This window comes from Eretmochelys imbricata, chromosome 16, assembly GCF_965152235.1.
Source record: "Eretmochelys imbricata isolate rEreImb1 chromosome 16, rEreImb1.hap1, whole genome shotgun sequence".
Classification (NCBI taxonomy): Eukaryota; Metazoa; Chordata; order Testudines; family Cheloniidae; genus Eretmochelys; species Eretmochelys imbricata.
The window spans coordinates 24,778,489-24,796,173 of record NC_135587.1 but is presented as its reverse complement, the minus strand read 5'-3'; the positions used below and the strand labels follow the sequence as shown (position 1 = coordinate 24,796,173).

Sequence of the window (17,685 nt, the reverse complement as noted above, 5' to 3'; positions counted from 1 at the left end):
AAGTAGGGAGTTCAAGTGAGTTAAAAATTTCCCTATACAAATGTGTAACACCCACGAAGAAGCACTTACTCTAAGTACAATGATTATGAAAACACAGAGAAAATATTTACCACAAAGCAGTGACTTTAGTATATACAGCCTGCTACACATGGCAGCACTGGTTCTTAGGGTACGTCTTCACTACCCACCGGATCAGCGGGTAGTGATCGATCTATCGCATCCCATCTAGACACAATAAATCAATCCCCGAATAGATGCCTGTACTCCACCTCGGCAGAAGGAGTAAGTGGAGTCAACGTGGGAGCCGCCACGATCGACTTGCCGCGGTGAGGACAGCCAGGTAAGTCGAATTAAGATACTTCGACTTCAGTTACGCAAATAGCGTAGTTGAAGTTGCATATCTTAGTTCGAACCCGCCTAGTGTAGCCCAGGCCTTAGTGTAGTAATAGCTCAAAAGCCACCATTTAGATTTTCCAAATTGATTAAAGCTGACCTGCAAGTGAAAAGACATAAGGCTGTTCATTTTCAGATTCTTGATGTTGTATAAAAAAGCCTGAAAGATTGTTACAAATAACATTTCTGCTTCTCTTCTCCATTAGAAATTTAAGTCTCACTTCCCTTTGAAGAACTAGTGAAATTATCACAACTCAAAAGAATGAAAGCAGAGCTACTGAGAGGGGAACGAATTTTTAGTCAGACTGTTAAAAACATACACCAAAAAAAGTTTAACAACATTTTAGTCAAATTCCTGATAAACACGTGGGAGAAATAATGTAAACAACTCTATAGTTTCATCCCTTTAAGAGCTCACAAAACACACACATCCTGAAATTCCCAGAGTCCTCCAGCAAAACCAGAGACTTGATATTCCTGATAATTCTGAATAAAAAACAAGTAGTATATTATTATTATTTTTGGGTGGGAGGAAGCAGAAGGGGAAAAAACCTCTCAGAAGCTAAAAGAGGGCACAAAACCAATGTTCTATAAATCCTCTGCAGGGCACTTTTCCTCTTTGATGAACCATGCCAATTTTCTGTGATGTTACAATCCATTTTTTAGCTTAAATTCCAAAAAGGAATCACCAGTTGCAGAGCACCCTCTCATCCTTCAATTTTAAGTTCCCACTATGGCTTCAAACTCATTGAAGAGTTACTCTCTGGTCACAAGGAGGATAGTTGGCTCTATGGAAAGAGAGAAACTGGAACTTGAGTCATTCTACACCAGTTGAGCCAGGAGCAGGCTGCTGACTCAGAGGCAGGCAGCAACAGGCAGCAGCTATGGGTGAACTTGCTTGGGTTCCAGTCTACACATTTGCACACGCACCAACTCTCCATGAAAATAATCCCAGCTATCTAGTTGTACACTGAGCTAGTCTACAAAGAAAGGAAGACTAGTCCTGAGTTCAAGAAACTCAGTTCTCCTGAGTGCTAGTCCAGTGCTGTTCTAAGATCTGCCACAGACTTCCTGTTTGACTTTGGATAAGTCAGTTAGGCTTCAGTTTAGGCTGAAACCAACACAACTACTGACATGCTTGAAATGAGGAGTGCATAAGACTTTGCCAGATCAGAGTTTGAGGCTATAAGCTCTTCAAGACAGAGACTGTGTCTTCATGCACCTTTGTACAGAACCAAATGCAAATGAGCTAGTGCAATGAAATAATATTCCTAACTCTTATTGATCCCCAGACTAACAGAGGGCAAAGCACAATCTCTTCATGGCTCACTTCAGCAGCCATCTCTAAAGAGGGCATAATAATGATGCCTTGCCTGGGTAAGGTATAGTGAGGATAAATTAAGTAACATCTGTAAAATTGTTTGAGATACTTGGATGAAAGTAGACATATATGCCAAGTATTATTTAAACCTTTAAAAAATAAACACCCAATTTTCTTCATGTCATGACACTGGTGAACTTTAGTTCAAGTATTGGACAAATTTTCACAAATTTTCTATTGCGGGTAGTATTAATTCACAAATATTAAAACAACATATCAGATCACTATAACATATGGTCTAAGACTCAGTTATGCAGTCCTGTGCATTAACTCAATTTTAAAAATACCAATATAAAATAATTTATCCATTTTTTAACCGTGAGCTCTCACATTCAATCTCAAATTGCTGAACAGAGTAAGAGATTCCATTAAAAAATCATGACCATGCTCAATTTTCATATCTGTTCCTCTTAAGTCTGCATTCTACTTGCTACTGCTCAGGTCATTGTTAATGAAGAAGGATTTGCTACACATTTCCCTGAGAATTCTCCAGGCTATCAGACCTTGTTGTATAAAATAACAAACAAAAAAAGAACATAGTATCATCTTCATTTGCGCAAAACACAGCCAAATCATAAGACATAAGTCAATAAATGCTGCAAAAGCATGGAAAGAAAAAATATTAAACACATGCAGTAATAACGTCACTGTAGAGACACCAGTTGCATTTCAAATGAGAATTACTTTTTTTACACAGCTCTGGGCAATGTGTCAAAATAAATATTAAATAAAGTCATCTGTATTTCTAAATCTACTTTCTTAAAGATGTATTAAGTAATGCACTCTGCCTTGCAAGGTAGAAACATTTTACTTCCAAGCATATGGCAACAATTTTACAAAGTTTCTAGGTCTTACTCAGTATTTAACACATGATTTGACTAATTTATTGAAGTAGTACAGACTGATTTGTACTAAAAAAATTGCAGACACTTTAAGGTTAATCAGAATGACAGTAACTCTTCAAAGTAGGCCCTTTTTATTTTAGTTCACCCAATATTTTGTCCTAGAAATGGTCTGTTGCCTGACTTAGCTAAATAAATAATAGCAAATATGAATTTGACTAAGATGCTTTTATTATATTACTGTTGGTTTCGCATGAAAACCTATTTGGAAACAAGCAGCAAAGGAGAAATTTTTCTCTCTCCCATCTGTGACAGGCAGCTGCTCACTGGCTGGAATCTGATGATGATACCAGACACTTAAAGTAGCACCAAACCAAAGTAAACATTGCATAAATAACTTTAAAAACGTCTGTCCCACTTAATAAAATACAATTTCTAACATAGCTGTGCTATGCCATGACATTTCTAATTGCAAGGAGTGGGCTATGTTAAATACTGTCCATTATTAGAAATTAAAAGATCAGTTTTCATATTTTTAAAATGTAAAATAGTTTATTTTGGACATTAAAAAATGTATTCAAAAACCAAAACTGAACCCCAGAGATTTCTCAGGCATGCAAAACTGTGGTACTGTAGGCACAGATGTTTAACTACTCAGCACAGGTTAGAATGTAAAGTAATCTTAATTTGATCCAAAACAATTCACATGTAAAAATAAGCCAAGATACAAAAAGAACAGTTCAGCCATGTAAAGATTTGTAGCTATACAAACTGCCATGTCTGAACCACAGTTAACATCAGGAAGGTGTTGGTTTAGTTTTCCTTTTAAAGAAATCTTGTCTTACAACTTTTAGAGTTATTTTGCCATGTATTCAAGTAGGATATTCATTCCCCATGTCCTACACTACAGAAGATTTAAGACAGAAGCTTCCTATTTAGTTATTTTTTATTATAAATGTTTTATTTAAGGCGCCTTTAAACAAATATTGATTTGCTCTATAATTTAAATGTAGGGATTAGAATCGGCCACAGTAGAGTTCTGCTTTAAGAGCAGTTTTTAATCTACATTTGTATTCAAGATTTCAAAAGATTATGTATTAACAAACTGTCTGGAACTTTATCATTTGGGCCACCACCACCTCTATTTCAATACATACTCCTCTCCTACCCCCAATAAAATACTTTGTTTTTCCCTGTCTCCACCGTTAACGATATCAAAATACAACCTGAATCATAGAATTTAGAAATGGAAAAGACCTATTAGATCATTTCCAGCCCATGCCGCAGCCAGTGAACAACTGCTCCCTAAAGAAAATGCTCTAATGTCTTGTCTAGTCCAGGTCTGAACAACCCTGCAATAGTGATCTCACATCTTCCTTGAAGAGACCATTCCATAAACTACCACAATGTATTGTTAGTAATTCCTTGCTGATGTCCAACCTAAACATTCCCATGTTGGTTATTCCTCCATGCATCATCCCAATGGCTCGTTATTGCTCAAGGATTAAGGGGAGACAAACTTGCAAGCTTCCCAACGCAGTTCTGGCTGAATACATATGGTGTGTAACAAAAAAGTCCCAGCAGACCCATATAGCTTTTGCAGCCTGAATGTTTCCTGAAGAAAGCTGGTGGCTTTTAAAGACAAGTGGTACATGAGCATCTACAAAACTTATTGTATTTTCATCTCACTATTTCTTAATTTGTTTTCATAACAGGGGTCTGTAATGGAACCTCTGAGAACTTTTTCTAGAACTTGTATGAACAGTGTGGTGCAGAGAGGAGGGCACTGGACTGGAAGACAGCACTCTGAGTTCCGTTCCCAGCACGTGTGACCTTGGACAGATCCCCACCTCTCTTTGCTGTTGTCTCTCTAACTGTAAATTGGGGATGCTTACCCAGCCTTCTGAAGCACTTTTGAGATCTAATGAATATCAGTACTAAGTATTACTATGCATTTGTACTATAAACTTTGCAAACAGAACGGCTGTATGGAGAGAACATGTTAAAGTTAATGGACTAATTACAGAAGCAAAGACTATTGAAGACCTCTTAATCTTTTAAGGGCAATTTCTTAACATACCCTCCAAGGTAGCTTTCAGGTGAGACCTTAGAAAACTTTTTGTTCCACATGGACATTAAAGGGCTTGTCCACACATGGTGCACTGCTGAAACGTCTGTGAAGACGCTCTATCCAAAGTCTCTTCCGCTGACATAGCACTTACATCGGTGTAATTTATGTCACCGGGGGGGGGGGGGGAGGTTTGATTCACTCCCCTGAGCTACATAAGCCATACCAACCTAAGCTGTAGCGTAGACATAGCCAAAGAATCCATGCAATTAATTTGATTAACTGAGCTTTGCACAGTTTAACAACATATAACCTTTTGAAATCTTGAATGGAAATGTAGATTCCACCCTTCATGCCAAAGATAAAATGATCCGGGTGTTCTTTGGATAAACATTATGGAAAATATAAAATACATAAATCTTTAGTGTTTGATTTTGCTGCACACAGAGACAGAAAGGAAACCTGATGTTTACCCCATCTTGACTTTTTATTTAAATTTTAAATTAAGAATTTTATTAAAGCAGACATCAGCTTGCTAGATCACACCCAAAGTACTTCTCTCTAAACACAGTGTCAGGAAGTTAAACGAATGGTTGACTGGATCTTAAAAAAATTCACCTATGGCAAACAGATACAATACTGGTACTTGATTCTGACAAATCTAAATATCTGGAGTTCATTTATGCCATCAAACGTGGATAGTAGTGGATAGACACCCTGGGCATTCCCAAAAATGTTTCTTTAAGATTTCTTGCTACTGTCTTTAAATAAACTAGTCCCATAGGAATCTGTAGTTTATGAAGCACCTGATTTATGCAGCAGACAGGTGAGTTTTTCAGAAGTCCTCCCCTTTAAGAACCCGAGCAGCAGAATGAAGTTACTTGCTGCCAGAATTAGCTGAAAGTGTCTCACAAGCAGACACATATGGTGTCCAGATGACTGGCAGCTACAAGCTGAAAGCTGCTAGTGACATCCACTTTACTCCCAAGATGATCCACATGCTAACAATTGTGCTCACAACTAACCTCACATTTAAACATCCATCCCATTTTAGAAATTTATATTGGCCTGAAAGACTTATAAACAATAGAGTTTATTACTATTAAATAGGTTTCAGAGTAACAGCCGTGTTAGTCTGTCTTTGCAAAAAGAAAAGGAGTACTTGTGGCACCTTAGAGACTATTAAATATACTTCCTATGTTTGAAAAAAAAAACACCTTAGAACTTTATCTTCAAAGACCTATACAAGTACTTTTTATTTTTTAAACAAAACAACTCTGTTAGGTAGGTAAGCAAGTGCGGAATGATTTTCTTCCATATGTACATGGGGAAAACAGACAAAGGTTGGTTAAATGATTTTCCAAGGCAAAAGGGGGAGTCTGTGTCAGAGATAGAACTGCACTTCAATAGTTAGTGGCTCCCAATTCTCTGCTCAGACCACACTATCATGCCTCTCTCTCTCTCTATGAAGTACAATCAATGTACAAAAACTCAATATAAAATTCTAAAGATGTTAAGAATATGTTAGGTTTCAGAGTAGCAGCCGTGTTAGTCTGTATTCGCAAAAAGAAAAGGAGCTCACTTCATCGGATGCATTCCGATTAAGTGAGCTGTAGCTCACAAAAGCTCATGCTCAAATAAATGTTAGTCTCAAAGGTGCCACAAGTACTCCTTTTCTTTTTAAGAATATGTTAATACATGATTTTTATCTTGACCTTAACATGTTGAGTAACCTCCTAGTGATAAACACAATGCAAAAAGGAAAGTTTGTTTAAAAATTAAAAGCCAGCCTGTTTTCTGTAATGAACTTCCATTGATTTCTGATCTGGTAGAGATTAAACCAAGTTTCACAGCTGTCAGAGCCATGAACTGCCTCTTCCACATCATGCAAATCTATCAGCAGTAAATTAGAAAATGTTTAAATCACACAGTTATAAGACTAGCCTCGTTTCTGAGATGCTGTGTCCCCCAACTAAACACTGTTTCATTAAAGACTGTTTTGTTGCTCAGTATTAGATCTTACATTGATATCCACAGTTCTGTAATTCATTGTTCAACTTTTGCTTGTGTTTTCCTTGTGTAATGCAACTCCCTCATCCCTTCCAACATGCACATTGACAACTTTTCTTGCTTTACACATAAATTGAAGATGTTTGTATTTTTCACTTCTTACCCTATTTACGCTGCTGACTGTTCTAATTTACATTGTCTGATTTTTTTATGTTTGCTTGTTGAAGTCAATTTCTCAGTGCCTTGATGTGAAAGATATTTAGCACTTATGGCTCCTCCCATCTTCAAAGATCTGTATGCATATCACCTAATTAATCTTCACAGCACATCTTGGAGCTGAAATATTCACATTTTACAGAGGAGGAAATTGAGGTGGAGAGGCTGAAGGAAAAGTCGGAATCAGGGGGTTCTGGCTCTTAATCTGGTGCTCAGAGTACTATATCGTACTATGTAATTAATGTGAATAGACCACACAATGCAAGAAATATCTTCCATTTAAAGCTTTTCAAGACATCAAAAATCTCTGAATAAAACCAAAAAGCACTTTGTTAGGTAAATCACAAAACAATTTTCAGATCATTTGCTACTGCTGCTCTTCCTCCTTCATGGGGAGCGATTAGAAAAGATAATTTAGGCCAAAAGTATTCAGTACAAAGTATAAATTTGTATCATACACCTGAACAGTGACTGTCAGGCAGGAGGGGGAAAGCAGGTGTTATAAACAAACTCAATTTCCAGAGCAGACATGGGCATACAGGTTTTGAATTGTTATTAATTTTGCCCACTTTTCACAGAACTAAACAAAACTGAAATTTCATAAACTTTAATAAAATTATTTGAGCATAAGCTTTCGTGAGCTACAGCTCACTTCATCGGATGCATACTGATATGCATACAGTGTGCAGCCGATGAAGTGAGCTGTAGCTCATGAAAGCTTATGCTCAAATAAATTGGTTAGTCTCTAAGGTGCCACAAGTCCTCCTGTTCTTTTTGCGAATACAGACTAGCAAGGCTGTTACTCTGAAACCTGTCATAAACTTTAATGAGAAACTGAACAGTTCAGAACACTGTAACCAGAACTCACAATCAAGTTATTGTGACATTCTTCTCCTTAGTTGAATTATATTTCTTTCATGGAGATGGAGGAGGTATGACAGTGTTTTTGCATGTTAGTACCCATAACTAGGATTATTAAAACAGAGGAAAAAATGTTGATTTTGTACTAATGAGTTCCTCTTTGGGTTGTAAAAATCACTTGCATTTTGAAATCTCACTTCTCACTGGAAATACTTCTCTTCCATTACAGTGAAGGCTTCCCCCATCCCCCATTATTTTTAAAATATAAGCCATAGGAAATAGTACGGCAGCCCCAGCCTAAAACAAGTTCCTTTTAAAGCAAACAAAAAAGAACTTGGTTCTCAGACAGAAAATCTACAGGAATAAAATTATTCTGACAATAAAAGTTTGACTCTGTGTCAAGAAATATGTCAAAATATCAACACGGTTTAAACGTCACATACATTAAATGTTTCCTTGTACTGCTTCCTAAAATATTACTGGAGACAAGTGGGAGGACAGGAAGAAGTTCATATGAGGAATTTGCATCAACGAACTTTCAATTGTCATAGTATTTCCTATCAGATTATTTATTCTGTGAAATACCGTAAAACTCTCATTGATAAAAATATACAGACAGATGGAGTTGTTTAGAAAGCTGTTCATCATTCTAAAATAGTGCAAATCACACTTTGGATTGAAGAACACGTTAAAGAAAATGGCATTTCACTGTTCAGCCCAAACCAAATATTCCAACTACAGAGAGATTTTGTCTCTCCAAATGTACTAATTTTATTCCAGATATTCTATACACCATTTAAGAATAACAGAAAATAAAGCTCTCTAAGACTAGTTAGACTCCTCTCCCTTAAAATGTTCAGCAGAATGTTAAAAAACAATAAACAGAAAAGTCCCCAAATGGAAAATGTCTGGAGGTAGAGAAGTTCTCAGACTAGAGTCCATAGACTAACCAGTGATTGCAGAGCTCTATCCATGGCACACGACCACAGAAGAGAAGGCAGTAGAGAAGGTAAGGGATTTTAGAGCAGTGGGTATCAACTTTTCAAGACTACTGTATCCCTTTCAACTTTCTGATTTGTCTTGTGTATCCCCAAGTTTCACCTCACTTAAAAACTTACAAAATCAGACATAAAAATACAAAAGTTTCACCGCACACTATTACTGAAAAATTGCTTACTTTCTCATTACCACCATATAATTATAAAATAAATCAATTGAAATATAAATATTGTACTTACATTTCAGTGTATAGTATACAGAGCAGTATAAACAAATCAGTGTCTATGAAATTTTAGTTTGTACTGACTTCGCTAGTGCTTTCTAAGTAGCCTGCTGTAAAACAAGGCAAATATCTAACTGAGTTGATGTACCCCCTGGAAGACCTCTGCGTACCCCCATGGGTACATGTACCCCTGATTGAGAACCACTATTTTATACAATAGTAGAGCACCTATTGCATGAGGTGATTTCTCTCTCCCAGATCAGAATAGAAATATATGGGAACCACTGGCTAAGGCACGTGTATCTGGCAGCACCACCATCTCGAATGTAAAAAAAAAAAAAAAAAAAAAAAAGTGCAATCTGACACCAACCCACATAAAACCACACAAATAGCCCTATTTTTAGAGTAAATTTTAACTTTGCTTAACTCCAGAAGCAATGTTGCCTACTAACACCTTTCCTAACAGCACTTATAGATCAACAAACCTCCAACAAAGAGGGGAAAATACTGCACTTTGGTGTCATTTCAACTCTTTTCTCAGATTTGTCCAGATATGGGTTAGCCTCAAAATCAAGAGTTGCAGTAAACTGGGAAAGTCACAAGGCCAAAGGGAGCCCTGGCACTATCACTCAACACTTCTCAAATTTCTTCGAAGATTATTTATCATCTCCTCCTCCTCTCTCTGCCTCTCATATTTACATTGTTTCTTTCCCCTACATTAAGACTGATGTCCACATGTTCCCAGTCCACTAGCACATTGCTCTGTGACACTATGATGCTATTCTTGACAGTAAGTTCTAGTCCAGGGGTTCTCAACCTTTCTATTTCTGAGGCCCCCTCAACATGCTATAAAAACTCCACGGCCCACCTGTGCCACAACAGCTGTTTTTCTGCATATAAAAGCCAGGGCCTGCATTAGGGGGTAGCAAACACCGCAGTTGCCTGGTGCCCCAAGCCACAGGGGGCCACTGTGAAGCTACATTGCTCAGGCTTTGGCTTCAGCCCCAAGTGATGAGGTTCAGAGCTCTGGGCTTCAGACCCTGTGGTGGGGCTTCAGCTTTCCGCCCTGGGCCCCAGTGAGTCTAACACTGTCCCTATTTGGCGGACCCCCTGAAGCCTGCTCGTGGCCCCCTGGGGGCCCCAGACGCCTGGTTGAGAACCACTGTCCAATCTAGTCTGTTATGGACTAGTCTCCCAGAGGAAGTGGTGGAAGCCCTATTTGCCTGGAACATTTAGAACGAACAAAGCACAAAAATATACATTAGGAAACAACCCTGCACTAGCTCTGTAGAGGGTGGGAAGAAATAATAGATCCTCATAGGACTTTTCCATGTCTAACTCTATGACTCTAGTCCTTTTCTCCTAATGATACCACAAACACCTGCCTGGATGCTACACAAAGACACCATCTAAGGAAACTAAGGAAGGCAAGTTTAGGGAGTGGGAAAGACTCCAGAACATTGTTCCTGAGCATTACACCCAAGCCAGTCACTAACCTGGCCACTAAATACATTCAGAAAGTGACAGAGTGGAGACAGGTGCCCCAAAAGGAGAGAGCAGCACATCCTGTTCTCCTGCGACATGGACCTTCCCCCGGCCCCTGCAGCACAGCAGCACGTCCACGAGCCCTCCCCAAAGGCCCTGAGGCCAGTGGCCAGTCCACATGCCCCCACCACAGGCCTTCCCCAGCCCCCTGCAGGCCAGCCCATGGGCCACGAGCCTTTGCCAAGCCCAGGCAGGACGGTGGCCAGCCTGCATGCCTGGTCCCCGGGGCTCAGTTCACCCACACACACACAGAGCACACACACACACACCCCGCAACACCCCCCCCCTCCCCCACCACACACACACACACACACACCCCGCAACACCCCCCCCTCCCCCACCACACACACACACACCCCCCGCAACACACACCCCCTCCCCCACCACACACACACACCCCGCAACACACACCCCCTCCCCCACCACACATACACACCCCGCAACACACACCCCCTCCCCCACCACACACACACACCCCGCAACACCCCCCCTCCCCCACCACACACACACACCCACACACACACCCCGCAACGCACCCCCCCTCCCCCACCACACACACACACCCACACACACCCCCCGCAACGCACCCCCCCTCCCCCACCACACACACACACACACCCCGCAACGCACCCCCCCTCCCCCACCACACACACACACCCCCCCCGCAACGCACCCCCCCTCCCCCACCACACACACACACACCCCCCCCGCAACGCACCCCCCCTCCCCCACCACACACACACACACCCCCCCCGCAACGCACCCCCCCTCCCCCACCACACACACACACACACACCCCCCGCAACGCACCCCCCCTCCCCCACCACACACACACACACACACCCCCCGCAACGCACCCCCCCTCCCCCACCACACACACACACACACACCCCCCGCAACGCACCCCCCCTCCCCCACCACACACACACACACACCCCCCGCAACGCACCCCCCCTCCCCCACCACACACACACACACACCCCCCGCAACGCACCCCCCCTCCCCCACCACACACACACACACACACCCCGCAACGCACCCCCCCTCCCCCACCACACACACACACACACACCCCGCAACGCACCCCCCCTCCCCCACCACACACACACACACACACCCCGCAACGCACCCCCCCTCCCCCACCACACACACACACACACCCCGCAACGCACCCCCCCTCCCCCACCACACACACACACACACACCCCGCAACACACACCCCCTCCCCCACCACACACACACACACCCCGCAACACACACCCCCTCCCCCACCACACACACACACACACACCCCGCAACACACCCCCCCTCCCCCACCACACACACACACACACACCCCGCAACACACACCCCCTCCCCCACCACACACACACACACACCCCGCAACACCCCCCCTCCCCCACCACGCACACACACCCACACACACACCCCGCAACACCCCCCCTCCCCCACCACACACACACACACACCCACACACACACCCCGCAACACCCCCCCTCCCCCACCACACACACACCCACACACACACCCACACACACACCCCGCAACACCCCCCCTCCCCCACCACACACACACACACACCCCGCAACACACACCCCCTCCCCCACCACACACACACACACACCCCGCAACACACACCCCCTCCCCCACCACACACACACACACACACCCCGCAACACCCCCCCTCCCCCACCACACACACACACCCACACACACACCCCGCAACACACCCCCCCTCCCCCACCACACACACACACACACACCCCGCAACACACCCCCCCTCCCCCACCACACACACACACACACCCCGCAACACACACCCCCTCCCCCACCACACACACACACACCCCGCAACACACCCCCCCTCCCCCACCACACACACACCCACACACACACACACACACACACCCCGCAACACCCCCCCTCCCCCACCACACACACACACACACCCCGCAACACACACCCCCTCCCCCACCACACACACACACACACCCCGCAACACACACCCCCTCCCTCCCTCCCTCCTGCCCACCACCACCACGCCACGCAGACACTTGTTGCCTCCCGGGAGGGCCCCGCCGCTGGCGGGCGCGCGGCTCAGGGTGACCCCGGCGGGCGCTGGGGTGGCCCCGGGCGGCCCCTACCTGGGCTGGAGGCGCGGCGGCGAGTCCCGCAGCCCCGCTCCGAGTCCGCGGCGGCGAGTCCCGGACACAACTTCGCCGCGCGCTCCCGACGCCCCCACCCGGGCCCGCGCCTCTTGCTCGGCTCCCTCCCCCTACGCGGGCGCGCGCAGCCCCGGCTGCCACGCAGGCCCTGCCGCCCGGGAGCGCGCCCCGCCCTGGCCCGGGCCCAGAGCTGGGGGTGGGGGCGGGGCCGGGGCGCGGCCCCCCCCACGGGGCTGCACCCGGGGTGGCTCTGCCCGCCCCAGCCCGCGGGCCCGGGCACAGACCCCCCGGGCGCGAGGGGTCCGGCCCCAGGCGGGGGAGCATGGCGGCGCCAGGCCTGTGAAGGCTCCGCTCAGGGAGGGCCCAGGCCGCGGCAGGGCAAGGGCTGGGCCCCCGAGGGGCACGGGCGGGGGACCCGGGGCTCGCGGGGGTGCAGTGGGAGGTACCCGGCCCCCCAGCTCTCTGCCTGGGCCCGGCTGGGAGGCAGGAGGCTGCCCCGGGGCTTGCCTGGGCCATGCGCGCAAGCGGGAACAGCGCCTGAGCCCTCAGCGTTCGTACAGCGCCTGACACAGCAGGACCCCAAACCCACCCGAGGCCTGTGGGTGCTACTGCCAGGGCTGTGCTGGAGTGGAACCAGGACTGCTCCTAGCTCGGGCCTGGCTGGCTGTTGGACTTTTCCAAGGGAGACTTAAATCCTGCCAGAATGGGCCTGACTACTGATATAAATAATAGAGAGAAATTTACCTGCAAGTTTGTTTAACTTCTGTTTTTAACTTGTGGGTTTTTCCACATCCTAAGATGAGTCATAGCAACAGCAAAACTGTACTGTGGAAAACAGAATTAGAAATGCCCTCCCACCACCATCACAGTCTCATCACCTTTACTCCCACGGAAAATTATGTTCTCAAATGCTTTATATGTCAGGAGACAATGCTCACGTCTTTTGCCCTTGAGACTGACAGGATGCACATATGTACCTAATCATTTTGTTAATTTATACCTTTGGTTTCCCCCTTGTGATCCAGATAAAATTCCCCTCCACCTCTGTGGTTAACAGGAAATGAGCAGTGACAGTGAGAGAGTTAGAAATTAGTTGTAACAGAGACAAAGCAATAGATTTAGAGTTTCTTTCCCTAACATTTACATTTTTCTTTTCCTATTGATGTATGTACATAATGTCCAGTCAAAAGACACTTAAGTGCCCCATCTTACAAGCACACATGCACTAAACATTAAGGACAATGTGAGTAGTTCCACTGAAGTCAGCGGGACTAGTTTTTATAAAAATAAGCCTTGAATAAGTGGGTAGAGGATTGGGGCCTTAGTCCAAGTCTAAAATTTAGGCTTTGCTATACATTTAATATGATTTTTCAAAACAAAAGGAACAGAAATATTTCCATTTAGTTTTTCTTTTTTTAATAAAATACTATTTTGTAGAGAAGGGTAGATTTAAACATCCCTCTGCTCTGTTTTAAAACTAAATGTGATAGTGTTTTTTACTAGTGAAAGAGAACTCAAAGGTGAAATTAACTAGAAATAGAAGTGAAATTAACCACTCTGATTTCATTGTTTATGCTTCTCACCCAGCTTTGACAAACAGTTTATATGATGAAAAATACATTTGCTTTGTAAAATTATGTTTTTGTAAACTAAAGTCTAGTCTACACTCAAAAAAGGTTTGCTGGTATAGCTACACAGGTATATTCTTACAAAAACCTTCCGAGGGCACAAGCATACAGCTTACACAGGCAAGAAAAGTGTTGTTAGTATAGCTTATACAAGTTTGATGAGCAAAATAAATTATACCAGCAAAAGCACTTTTATGCCAATATAACTTCAACTACACTAGGGCTTTTGCAGGTATAAAAATGGTGCAACACAATCATGCCCATAACCAAAATTGCTATACCAGCAAACATTTCTACTTTTAAACTTGCCCTAAAGTGTCAAACGGTCCCCTATTCTTTGCAAACAACTCTCAGAACTGAAAAATTCATTACACCAAACATGTCTTACAATATATTTACCCATAAGGTATCTACATAAAACATATGACTATCAAGACAATCGTTGTGAAATGTATGTACCGGTAATATTAAGGAATAGTGTAACTATATGGAAAGTATGCTTTATGGACTCGGAGTAAAAGTTTGTCACCAGAGGATAAGTCGTCTTGGTGGCCAATTCGAAAAGGAGGGAGCTGTCATCCTGACTTATTTAGCCAGTGAGATAATGCAAGGCTCAGTTGTCTTGCTTTATTCCTTCCTAAGATTATCAATAGAAAACCATTAGACAAAACTGCAAACAATCAAAACCACTTGGAGGTAAAAAAGGAACATTACAACAGATCTGTTTGCCCTGACTATGAATAAAGATGAAAGACTATTTCAGTATAACAGAGGAGGGGGGAAACCCTCTACATCCTTTCACTGAGGAGACATCCTGGTTCTCCTGAAAAATTGGATCCTGATTCCAGCCAGCCAGCTCTGCAACAGACTGAACTTTGAGGGGAAAAACTACTTTATTAGATAGGAAAGGTAACTTAAGTGTAGACCCAGGTTCACATTTTTTATTTTGTTTTCTATTGTAAATGAGTTTCTACCACTCTCTTTCTCGTTTCTAGTTAACCCTCCATTCTTTCTTAATAAAACAAAAGTAAGTTTACCTGTGAGTGCTTATGAATCAACAGGACCAGTGATTTAACGTAAAACTACTAAACTGGGTCACACTGTTTCCTTGGGTTGCAGAAGATTTGGGATTTCTGAGAGTAGACAGTGTCAGGGGCTAGATATCACAGAGGAACAATTCAAAGAGATTTGGGGTTCACCTGTTGTTAACCTGCAAGACAAAGACAAGGCTGGTGTAGCCCAGAGGCAAATCCTTGAGTGACTAACAAGTTGGCAATGTCAGGAGCTAACAACCAGTTACCACAAGCAAGACTCCCTCACACTGGAGTCCGGGGGTAAGAGGGTGACTCACAGTCCTGGGTACCCCAAGAACCATCACACAAGGCATTATGCTTTTTAACATTAGTGATAGATACATACATGTATCAGCTAGGCAGGGTTTTCCATCTTTCCCACAATACCCACTCCTGTTTGATTTCAACATATCTTCCTCACATGTATGTTTAATAGTGAAATTCAGGCAAAAGGTAGCTTTGAAGGAGCTCTTTAGTTCTCAAGGAGTGCCCCCAAAGGAGCACTGTTTCGGGCTTGGGTGTAACTATACAGATCTAAGGGGCAGTTTTAACATTTTCTTGATTTCTCACCTTTGACTTCCATTCCTCAGTGGTTCCATTTGTATTTTCTCCTAAAAAGGAGGATTTCTCATCATATGTTGTTGTTACCCTGCATGTGGATTTGACCTACCAGACAATGTGACCAGTCAAACCAGACTGGTTTTTTAACACAGGATGATAGGCAAGTGGGGCAGAACATTCAGCAAACACACAGCAAACTCCCACACGTTGTGACAAAATTATCAATAATATCCCACCTGCTCTGTTCCTTAAACCTCTTGTGTTTAAGAGTTATTTTAGATACCCTGCAACTGGAATATAGTTGGCTTGAGAGGACAGTCCCAATAAGCAGTATCAAAGGTACCTTATCAATAACATCTTGTATTTTCAAAAAAAGAAAAGGAGGACTTGTGGCACTTTAAAGTGCCACAAGTCCTCCTTTTTGCGAATACAGACTAACATGGCTGCTCCTCTGAAACCTATCTTGTATTTTGTTATTTATTATTTGCATTGAGGTAGTATCTACAGGCCTACCTCTGAGATTGGGGCAGCATACACTAGGCACTGCGTACCCCCACACACAGACACCCCCGTCCTCCTTCCTAAACCAATGTTCTCTTACATAAAGAGATTACAATTTAAATAGAATAGCATTTTAGATTTGTAGAAGAGCCACCTGTCTTTGCAGACAGTCTGACCACAGCATGTAAATCAGTGCCATACGGAACCTGTTACCAGACACATTTTGGTTAGAATAAGTTATTTTTTCCTGTAGGTTTATCTTGTGTGCTTTCATAAGCTCCAAGATAAGTTTCTATTTTGCATTAAACTGAAACTTCATGACAAACCTTGGCTTAAATTACTGAGTTTATCAAATGAAATTCCTAGTTTCAGGCAAACTTTTTGCCAGAACAATGCCACCTCTGGAATCCAGAGACAAGAAGATATAGCAAAAGGTTTGTGTAAATTGAAGGCAATTGCATCAGTAGACCTGAAACCATTTGACCAGGGGAATTTGACTGGCTTGGAGTTTTGTTGCAAAAGTTTCTTCCACAACTCTAATGTAAACTCGGCTGTGTAGTCAGTTTGGGTACATGTAGACAAGACTCTTTCAGAGGCTCAAGTCCCTAATATGTCTGATACTTAGGATGTTGCAAGAGTATATACTATCTCCTTGAACATTTTGGATAATGTAAAGAGTTTTCTCTCATGGGTACAGATGCTTGCACAGCTATGCTATGCTTCTCACTAGAGACAGAGTAATAGACACACCAGATGGAAACTAAGAGGCCACCTGGTTTTAAAGCAAATTATATCATCAGTCCATCAGTACAAAATCTGAAACATAAGGGAAGTGCTTAGAGTGAAACAAAATGAATTCAGTTTTTTTACCCAAACTCAATTTTCCCAAGATCGGTGGAGCATAGTCTTTCTAATATGGACAGAGGTGTAAGGACTTGTTAAGTGTGTAACATCAAATGAAACACAAGAGAGTTTTTAGTTATTCTGTTTTCAGTTACTGTCCTTCTAGGCAGTAAAGAAGCCTTTAAATATGAGCTACATTCTTGTGCACCACTCCAACATCCAGGCTCTTTTATTGCCGAGTTAGACAGACCAGACAGAATTACTTTAGATTACCAACAGAATTCAATTATAAAAGAAAATTTAATTTCCTCAATTAAGTCTCGACAGAGATGTGCCTAGTTTAATATAGTGCATTATTGTTCCATGTGAAATTCCT

At 43.2% G+C, this 17,685-nt stretch overlaps 1 protein-coding gene across 4 annotated transcripts in view; it reads right to left on the bottom strand.

Moving 5' to 3' along the window:
* The window catches only part of NEK6 (NIMA related kinase 6), a 111,330-nt gene extending 98,500 nt beyond the window's left edge, over nucleotides 1-12,830 (bottom strand). For 3 of the 4 annotated variants that reach the window (XM_077835783.1, XM_077835782.1, XM_077835785.1), the window contains exon 1: nucleotides 12,683-12,830. The gene's annotated coding sequence lies outside the window, so the exon portion shown is untranslated. The remainder of the gene's footprint in view (nucleotides 1-12,682) is intronic. The other variant, XM_077835784.1, reaches the window with a different exon arrangement.
* Nucleotides 12,831-17,685: the final 4,855 nt, after the last annotated feature.